This window comes from Columba livia, chromosome 1 (genome assembly GCF_036013475.1).
Source record: "Columba livia isolate bColLiv1 breed racing homer chromosome 1, bColLiv1.pat.W.v2, whole genome shotgun sequence".
NCBI classification, from domain to species: domain Eukaryota; kingdom Metazoa; phylum Chordata; class Aves; order Columbiformes; family Columbidae; genus Columba; species Columba livia.
Window position 1 is genome coordinate 152,170,577 of NC_088602.1, and position 9,739 is coordinate 152,180,315.

The 9,739-nt window shown below is 45.0% G+C and overlaps 1 long non-coding RNA gene across 1 annotated transcript; it reads left to right on the forward strand.

Annotated features, from left to right (window-relative positions):
- The first annotated feature begins 1,851 nt into the window (after window positions 1-1,851).
- LOC135576059 (uncharacterized) lies at window positions 1,852-9,732 on the forward strand. The gene is made up of 2 exons (XR_010467649.1): window positions 1,852-2,447; window positions 5,608-9,732. It is a non-coding gene; the product is annotated as an uncharacterized LOC135576059 (long non-coding RNA).
- The last annotated feature ends 7 nt before the right edge of the window (window positions 9,733-9,739 follow it).

Consider the following 9,739-nt stretch of genomic DNA (forward strand, 5'->3'; position numbering starts at 1 on the left):
ACTTTTAAGTAGACCCTTGGGCAGAGTGCTCTCTCACTTGCAGTGAACAAAGTAGTTACCCTGTAAGTTGAGAGACTGGGAGGTAAGTGGTATTAACTAATGGCAATTAGCAGAGGTCTGGACAGCTACCCACCCCTGAAGACATGAGCTGTTTTGGGGATTGTGTCTTCACAGCATGAAGCTGATTGTCACCGTACAGAATACAACAATTTCCATCCCTCCACTGAGTCTTCACTATCAGCTTTGCTCAGCAGTCTTGCAAAAAAAAAGGAGGGGTTCATTTTATTTTTGCCCCCCCAGTTTGTTGAAGTAGTAGGGAAGGAACGATCACCTTCAGGGAAATTACCCATCAGCTGCAATCAGTGATAACTTGTTTAATGCTTATGTAGCACTTGACGTTTTTATGACTGATCTACCAAAAAGTAAATGAAAAGAGAGAAGGGTATGTTTTCAACAGCAAAAGACACTTTCCACCTTTTTGTTGCACCTCCCAGGTAATATCAGGTTGGTGCAAAAGTAGTTGCAGTTTTGGACCGTGAATTTTCAGTCATTTGAACTAGGCTCAAACACATCTTTATTCATCAAAATAGGAACCACTACAATTAACACAGTTTTGCCAATGAGAGTTTGTTTATTCCTGTAGTGCAAAAATCCCTGTTTCAGGATTCGACGAACTCTTGCATTTTCTGCATCCTGCTGGTTATGGAAGTGTTTTCCCAGCAAAAAGCTGTCAAGGTGCTTGAAGAAGTGGCAGTCAGTTGGTGAGAGCTCAGGTGAATGTGGCACATGAGGCAAAACTTCATAGCCCAGTGCATTCAACTTTTGAAGCCTTGGTTGTGCAACGTGTGTTCAGGCATTGTTGTGGAGAAGAACAGAGCCCTTTCTGTTGACCAATGCTAACTGCAGGTGTTGCAGTTTTCGGTGCATCCCATCAATTTGCTGAGCAGAAATCTCAGATGTAAGGGTTCCGCTGGGATTCAGAAAGCTGTAGTGGATCAGACTGGCAGCAGATCACCAAACAGTGACCGTGACCTTTTTTTGGTGAACGTTTACCTCTGGGAAGTGCTTTGGAGGTTCTTCTTGGTCCTACTGCTGAGCTGGTCGTCACCAGTTGTCATATACAATCCGCTTTTTGTCTCCAGGCTTCAAAATGATTATTTCTTTGGTTTTCGGTCAGCTCATGGGGCACCCACTTATCAAGCTTTTTCACCTTTCCAATTTGCTTCAAATGCCCATAGAATGGTCAATGTTGAGTTCTTGGCAACTTCTCATGCTATTGTAAGAGGATCAGCTTTGATGATTGCTCTCAGTTGGTCGTTATCAACTTCTGATGGCCGGCTGCTACGCTCCTCATCTTCAAGGCTCTCTTCTCCTTTGCAAAACTTATTGAACCACCACAGTACTGCACGTTCGTTAGCAGTTCCTGGGCCAAATGCATTGCTGATGTTGTAAGTTGTCTCTGCTGCCTTACAACCCACTTGGAACTCAAATAAGAAAATCATTCGAATTTGCTTTCTGTCTAGTGTTATTTCCATAGTCTAAAATAAATATAAAATGAACAGCAAGGAATGAGTCAGTAGCAAAAAAACCAAAAACAAACAAACAAACAAAAAAAAAACAAAAAAACCCAAACAAACAAACAAAAAACCACACACCCACAGAAAGTGAGAAAAACACAATCAAGTGATGTATAACATAACCAAATTTAAGAATGTATGCCAATATCAAACGGAAAATTTCAACAATGCAAAAACCGCAATTCGTTTTGCAGCAAGAAAACATATAGAAAAATGTCCCCGCTGTCCTGGATCAGCTGTCTCTGATCCAAACGTAAAGAGGGAGAAGGTGATGAGTTGCCTGTGCCCGACCGCCGGGCAGCTCCCCGCAGTGCGGCGCGAAGCACAAAGCTGCGGGCCCCGGGCGGCTCTGCAGGGGGCTGCTGCTGCCGCCGCCCCCGGGGGTCAGAGTGGGGCGGGGGTGTCCCCGCAGACCCGGACCTCCGCCCCCCGCGGAGAGGCGCGGTGGTGGGACAGGGCGGCCGAGCCCGCGGTGTCCCCCTCTCCGCCCAGCCCGGCGGCAGCAGCGAGACGCGCTGGAGGGGCCGCTCCGCGCAGCTGCTGCCAACTTTTGCCGGCGCTCAGCTGCGCCGCGGTTCCTCCCGGGAAGCAAAGTCGGGGCTGCGCCTTCGCCCCCGGCAGCGGCGTGTGCCCGCGGGCGCTTCTGGCTGCGCTTCCCTGTTTCTTTCCTCTTTTTTTTTACTTTCTTTTGCGGGGAAGGATGGGGAAGAAGCGAGAAAGCGCGAAGGGACGTGCGTGATACAGCCCTTGTTGCAGCTCATCCCCGCTGGAGCGGGGGACTTAGGTCAACACCCGCTCTCCCCAAAAAAGGCCCCCGCGCCGCGGGAGGGACAGGACGGGACGGGATGAGATGAGACCGGCCACCGAAAGGTAAGTCACGGGCACCGGGGCGCGGGAGCGGGGCTGCCTCTGCACCCTTTCCCGACCCCGTCGGGGCCACGGTGGCAGGCAGAGGAGCGCTGTATTACGAACTTTATTTCCAGTACTATTTTTTCACATGGTGAGTTGGTTCTAGCTGTAAAATTGCAATGAGCACTTGCTATATAACTTTATTTTGTTAAGCTGATTTTAGTGCGTGTTTGTATGGTGTTTGTCCATCTTTGCGCTCTTAGTTTTTCATGGCTTGTCTCAGCTGAGTTTGAAATAATACATGCTTGGGAAATACTGTTTTTTTCAGATTCTAAAGAGTCTGACCTACAGCAGTCTAGACAAGTCTTTGAAAGGTAGCTGGGACTTCCAAAAAGTTAATGATCCATCACAAGTGGTCCTATCTCCAGAAAAGTGAATGCTGACTACTTAAAATTAATAAATTTTCTTTCTTTAATACCTAGTTTCAATAAGGGCCCCCTGTTTTATTCTGCCCTACAGACCTTATGTTTCTCACTTGAGTGCTGTGGCTCTTGCACTCCCAAGTGTGATGACAGTGCATTGAATATGGCTTTAAAAAAAGGAGGGTGAAGAGGAATAGCAAAGTACCCATGGCACTGCAGAGCTAAGAGAAGGCACAAAACCAAGCCAAAAACTAATCACTTCTGCTCTCCATTATTCTAGCCAGCCAAGTAAACCACCATGAAAATAGCCCTGTGCAAATTGGAGGCACACCTGGGGTTGCAGAGCTTCCAGGTTGTGAGCCTGATTGATAATAAACTTCGTAAGAGCTTCTAAGTGTGGTTGCAAATGTCTTTTTCCCCGTGTGGTAACCCCAGTCCTGGGTGAGAACAGGGCAAGAATCCTGGTGCCTGTGATGCCCATGAATGCGTTATCATTAGCCCTTTCAGCAGGGTGGGTTTGGAGCAATACTTTGGTGTGGTCCTTTTTGATCCTTCCTTGCATGCCCACCTCTTGTGGTCACTTGCTTTAAGCCACAGTTTCTTTTCTTATTACGCTAAAGGAGTTATGAAACTCAGTAATTAAGAATATGGTTTACTCTTCTTGTAAACATCTTTCTTTGGTGCCAGCTTAGGCAATATGGGGGATTAATGATTGATTTCTTGACTTTGTGAATTCTGATCCCAAAGCTTAGCTTCCCATTTTAAATTTAAATGACGATGATGTGAAAAAGTAGTTGGTGAATTTGTGTTGCGTGCATGTGCTTTATTATGTTGTATTAAATAAACCCTTAAACAGTGATGAAGAAAAGACAACAGAAGTCACTGAAGTGGAGATGGCCATGGAAAAGGCTGATGTAGTAGCTGCTGTGAGACCTGCAGCACAGGAGGAGAGTTCTGGGCTGTCCCCAGAAACTGGAGGGGAGAATGACTTACCAGCTCCAGAGGCATCCCCTGCTGTGGAGGAAGCGCAGCAGGAACCTGCTGCTAATGCAGGAGTTTCTGCTAATTCAGAAGCTGCTGCGGTGCAGGGTTAGCTTCAGATAGCAGTTTTTGCATGTGTATGTGTTGTGGATTCTAAAACTCTCCCTTTTGCTGCAGAAGGGTAAGAACAAATGACAGTATTCCTAACAGAGTTTGTCCTGCAGTGAAAACTAATTCAGGTGTCACCTTGTAATATCATGAGCATAAGGTAATTACATTTATTAAATTGGTGTCTCTAAAAGCATGCTGCTTGTGACATCAGAGTTACTGTCTAAAACTAGTATTTTAAGCCCTGCTTGACCCACGTCTGTTTTTTGACTGGTGGTGGTAAGATGCCATTTTATTTACACAGCATGCTGTTTCCCTTGATCACTGGCCAGGCGTGCAAGGTGGGGAGACGTCCTCTCCCGTCTGCACCGTTTGGTCTCAGGAACCTGACGGCAAAGTATTGCTGGGTATTGCAGAGCACGGACGATGGTTCTTAGACTCCGTGCCACGTTCTTGTCAAAGTGCGGGCAGCTGCGTGCCTCTCGGTGAGCGCCCGGGAAGCATCTCTGAGCTGATGTATCAGCAGGATACTGGACTGGTGTGAACTGAAACATTTGAAGAGGCTCAGCTAAAAGAATTGTGAGAGAGAATCCATTGCATACTTTGGGGCAAATTTATGGGGATCTACGTGGAACAGGAAGAGGGGAAAATCAGTAGAATATCTTTTCACCAAAAGAAACTACACCGGTGTGTGGATGGGGACCTACGTGCTGTTACTGGATCTGCATTTTCTGGCTTTAAATTACTTTGTACTTCACCATCACCTTAGCCTGGGCTGAACTGGGATAAAGCAATAAGAAACTCAGGCCTCTGTTGTGCTTTACTAGTTTTTGAAATGGGCCATCAGTATTGCTGGTCTTCAGAACTCCCAGCTCTGTTCTTTGCCCCTTAAATGGGATTATCTTTTTTGTTCTGTTTTGTTTTCCCAGAAAAGATGGAGAGTGATGTTTTCTGCACAAATCTCTTTCCTTTTGATTTGTTGTTCTGTTGAAGGAGGTTTGTGCAAGCTGACTTTCCACTGCCAGCAGCAGCAGCCTGACCAGGACCAGCAACCACTAGCAGCTTTTAGAATCCCAGGCCTCTGCTTTAATACGTTTTATTTGGTAGGATGATGTACGTGACACTGGCAGGAATGTTTAATTTACCTGGATGCCTTATTGATGACTGTCCAATTAAACTAAGCTTTGTGACAAGTTTAGCTGTAGTGGTCCAGAAATGTGATCTTTGCCATTATCTCAGGAAACCACTTTGTGAAGATCAACAACTTTTCTGGCAGCGTCTCTGTCAGAATCTTCATGAAAGTAGAGTTGGGTTTTGTTTCCCTCAGACTCTCAGAGCCGTTCCAGTGACCATTAAACCTCCCACCTCCTCCAGCTCCGAGCTGTGAGGAAAGGGGTGTTGGTGGTGGGGCCTTGTGGGGCGGAGGTGCATGGGGGGCTGGGGAAGGGGCTCAGTGGACTACTGGGTGTAGGTCTCCTCTGAGAGCCCCTTTTTCTTCTCTAGCAGAGCAGGGAACCTCTGGGGCAGCAGCAGGTGCTGAGAGAAGCCAGCAATGGCGTGGCTCAAGGTGCTCTGTGGAAGGAGTGAGAAGCTTTCTGTACCTAAATAAATCTGCCTGACTTCTTTGTTTCTCGGTTACAATTCCCAAGTGACGCTCACTTCTGTTCTAGGTTGGTGCCTGGCAATATAAACTCATGGAAATAGCTGGCCTAGCTACTTCGAAAATGCTGGGAGAGAAAAAGCAAATAATTGTGAAAGGCGACCTTTACACAGCCCCCACGTTTCTAGCCAGTGGTACTTGTATATTTTTGGATTGTTGTAGCCCACTTGCCCAACTCACAGGCGAAATATCTTGCTTGAGACCTGAGGTGAGTTTTAAGGTATAAAAGACAGCAGTTTGTTTGGGTACTACAGAAGAGATGTTCTGTGTGCCTCAGTTGTGTTTTCTGCCAGGAATGTGAAATCCCAGTAGCACAGATATGTGGACTAGAATAGACAGGTAAGCTGGAATGCAGCTGTCCCGACTGGAATATCTTCTGCCCCTTCTGAATGTCTGGGATGCCTGTGACATTCCAAAATGGGCTGGCAGATGTGCTGCACAATCCGCAGGAGACCTCTTTCCTTCTGGCATAGTAGTTGGAAGCCAGGCAAGATCTTCTCCTCAGGGGAGGTCTGTCTGGTGAGGCATGGGAATTGCTCCACCCCAGGCCTGGCTCCCTGGCCCTGTGGCCCTGCGGGGCTTGGCCCATGCATTGCATTCCTTCACAGACAGAAAAAAAAACCAAAAATAGTATGAAAAGGAAAAAGACTCATCAGTTTTTAAATGTATTTTCTTCATGACAGGCTACTGGAGCCAGTTACTGAGCCAGCCTGTTGCCAGTTTCATGAAAGAACTAATGAAAATGTAGTTCAGACCTTACTTTTCAAAGAGATCATGTTCTGTCTTCTACTCCTTTTTTGATAAATTGAATCAAGAACATAAAAAACTGTATTAGTCATGATTATAAGATATTGTTTTATAGCTTTATACACAGAAAAGTGCTGGTGCTCTGTGGGGATGACCATAAAGGCACCATCCGATTCCTACCTGGGCCACAGGAACAAGGAGCAGCACAAGGCATGTTCCATCTGGGGTGTCTTTGGTGGCTTGGGCTCCTTTTGGCACTTCAGTGCCATAGATCTGTGAACAGTCTGACTTTTGTTATAAGGCCACATCCAGAAAGGTGGGAAAAAGAAAGGTAAGAAGCTAAGAACTTCCTCAACAACTTAACATCATTAGGGTTGCAAAAAAAGGGAACATTATTTTATTAAAAGGGTTTGTATAGCTAAATTAATATTTAACAACTGTTTTCCTGAAGTAATTGACACTGTACTAAATGTCTAAAAGTTACAGCTTGCCAACTTTTTAAGTGAGTGCATGTTTGGAAGCACTGCCCATCAAAGCTGTGGCTTTCCTGGTGAATTTCAGTTTACCTCTGTAGATAGATCTGGTGTCTTCCTCTTGCTTCCAATTTTTTTTTTCCTTCTTTGTCAGCAAATCTTAAACACTCCTCTTCCCTAGTGAGGTTTTCCGAAGTTTAACTAAAATGTGCTCTCATCATCTTCAGCGTACTTAAATTTAAAAAGAAAGTTTTACTTTAGCAGAAAGTATCCTGGGTCTCAAAGCTGTCATGTCGTTCAGGGATTCAATGTGAAACAGAGTGGCACCAAAATTGGGAGGAACCGAAGCTTAGGGTCATGGCAATGGGGGGAACGTAAAGGAGGGGACACCGGGTGAGGGGATTCGATGTGACACAGGGCGGAACCAAAGTTCAGGATCACGAGGATGATGGGGAAGGTGAGAGAGGACACCCGGGGAAGGGATTTGAGGTGGCACCAGGCGGAACCGAAGTTGGGTGGAACTGAAGTTCACGGTCACCGGGGAGGGGGAGGTAAATGGGAGGGGGCACCGGGGAAGAATTTCGATGTGACACTTAGCGGAACCAAAGTTGGCCGGAACCAAAGTTCAGAGTCATGGGGACATACGGGGAAGGGAGAGAAGAGGGCACCGAGGAAATTGGGGGGCAGAATAGAGGGGACACCGAGGCGCCACCTGGCGAGTGCGGGTAGAGGTGGTGTCCGAGGGGACGGTAGAGGAGGGGACACCAGGGGAACGTGAGGCAGGTGAGTGTGGGATTGTGAATTCTTGTGAGGGGCTACGTAGGTTTTTCTTCCTGTTTTCCCTTTTTTGTTATTCTTTTTTTCCTTCTTTTTTTTTTTTAATTTTTTACTATTTTTCCTTTTTTTTTTTCTTTTTACTCTTTCTCTTTTTTCTTTCCTTTTTCTTCTTCTTTTTCCTCCCTTTTTATTTTTTCTTTCCTAGCTTTTTCTTCCTCTCCTAGTTTTTTTTCTTCCTTTTTTTTTCCTAGCTTTTCAGCACCTTCCTAGTTTCCCGTGTCATCTGATGGGTGAAGTGTTACTCTTGCGTGCAGGTTTGGAACATGAGGGTCCACTGCATTTTCCACTGGAGCTCCAAATCTCAGAGACGAGGTCAGAGTGCAGACTCTCAGGACAGCCCAGTGTCTCATGTAGAATAAAATTCTTTGCGCCATGTATGTGTGTGTATGTGTGTGTGTGTGTGTGTGTGAGCTCTGCACAGGAGCAGCCTGGCCCCGTGTACCAAAAGATGAGCCAGTGGGGAAGAAGATGACCTGGCTGGAACAAAAGAAGACTTCATGACCTTTGGAAGAAGGTGCGGGATACTCAGGAGGAATACAAGGATGCTGTGAAATTATGTAGCCTGCAGAATTTGAATTGGATTCTACTTCCTCCAGAAGCAGCAGCCACACAGGGAGTAGTTCTGATGATGATCCACCAAGGAAAAATAAGGAGTGTGGAAGGGTCTGGAACAGTTTAGTGAACATGAACGCTCTTCAGAGATGTTTTGAAGCACATGCTTGCCAAACAGTTTAACTGATCAACATTTCTACTGCTAAAGCTTTCTAAATGTTTTGCATAGTTGCTCATAGGATGTGAGAGGTATTAAAATGGCATGTGAGACTTACTGAAAGAGTATTTTCGTGATTTATCCTTTTATGGAAAGTTTACTTTTTTAGATCAAAAATCCAGTGTCAGATTTGTTTCTATGAGTAACCTGGATGTTTACATTCTGGCAAGCAAAAGCTTTTTATTGCAGCTCATGATGTGCACCATATACTACGACTCTGTTGATGAGAGCTTAATCTGCACTTAGAAAACACTCTAAATCGTCAGAAGCTGCTGGCTGCAGAGCCCTGTCATTGCTGAACCTGAGTGCAAAACATGGCACACAGAGGACCTTCCATCTCCCTGTTAACAAGTGTATTATATGCTGCTGAGCTTTTTTCCTGCTGGCTTTTCCTGATGCTTCCAGGTTGAGTCTCAGCTGCAACATCAAACTTTAAGCAGTGTTCCTTTGTTAATGATCAATATCTTACTTGTGCTGTGCAGAGGCTGTAGTCCTTTCAACTCATCTGTTTCCTTAGCTCCTGTATTTGTTGAGTTTCCTGAGACACACAATGTCTCTAGCGATGTCTGTGAGAGAAAGAAGAGCAGCGCACAGCAGAATTCTGACTGATGCTGCTTAGGAGTTTCATCTTTGTGCCTTTTTTTGTGTGAATTAAATGTATCCTAGTGAGAAAGGGGCTTGAGGGGGTGTTTTTCAGAACTCCATTAGCTTTCCATACAGAAGATGGTTGCTAAAATCAGATAAATAGTAGTAACAAGCAAAAATGGGCACTGTTTTCAAGGAGATGGGGAAAAGGCTATTTTTACTGGATGCTCCGTAAGAAAATAACAGTCCTTTAAATAACAGTCCCAAAGGAAAGTGTTTCCTTCTTGATATTTTTGCAAAAAAATGTTGTGTAATGCAAGATTAACCAATCTGCGGTGTTTGCCTACATGGTGACTGGCACTATAGTCTGCATTATAATCAGTCCATTATTTGCATGTAGTAGTGTGTACAGGTCTGAAAATCTGGCATGGAAGAAGCAAGTTAGTGAAGAAAAAGCAAAATGCAGACTTACTGCAGAACAATTACTGCTGGTTGTGCATTGAAAGTGATTTGTTCTTTTGGTGGATTGAAGCAGTTGGCATTAGAATTCTGATTGGTGATGCAGTCTCTTAAACTTCTTATCATCGGAGTGCCCTTTTTTGGAGAGGAAGAATTCTTAAATGTCTGGGTTCAGATGCAATACAGTAACTAAACTATTTTTTTATATTTTTTATGGGAAAAGTAGCGTCTAAAGTTACTTTTGAATAAACTGTGTTTACTTAAACATTTGC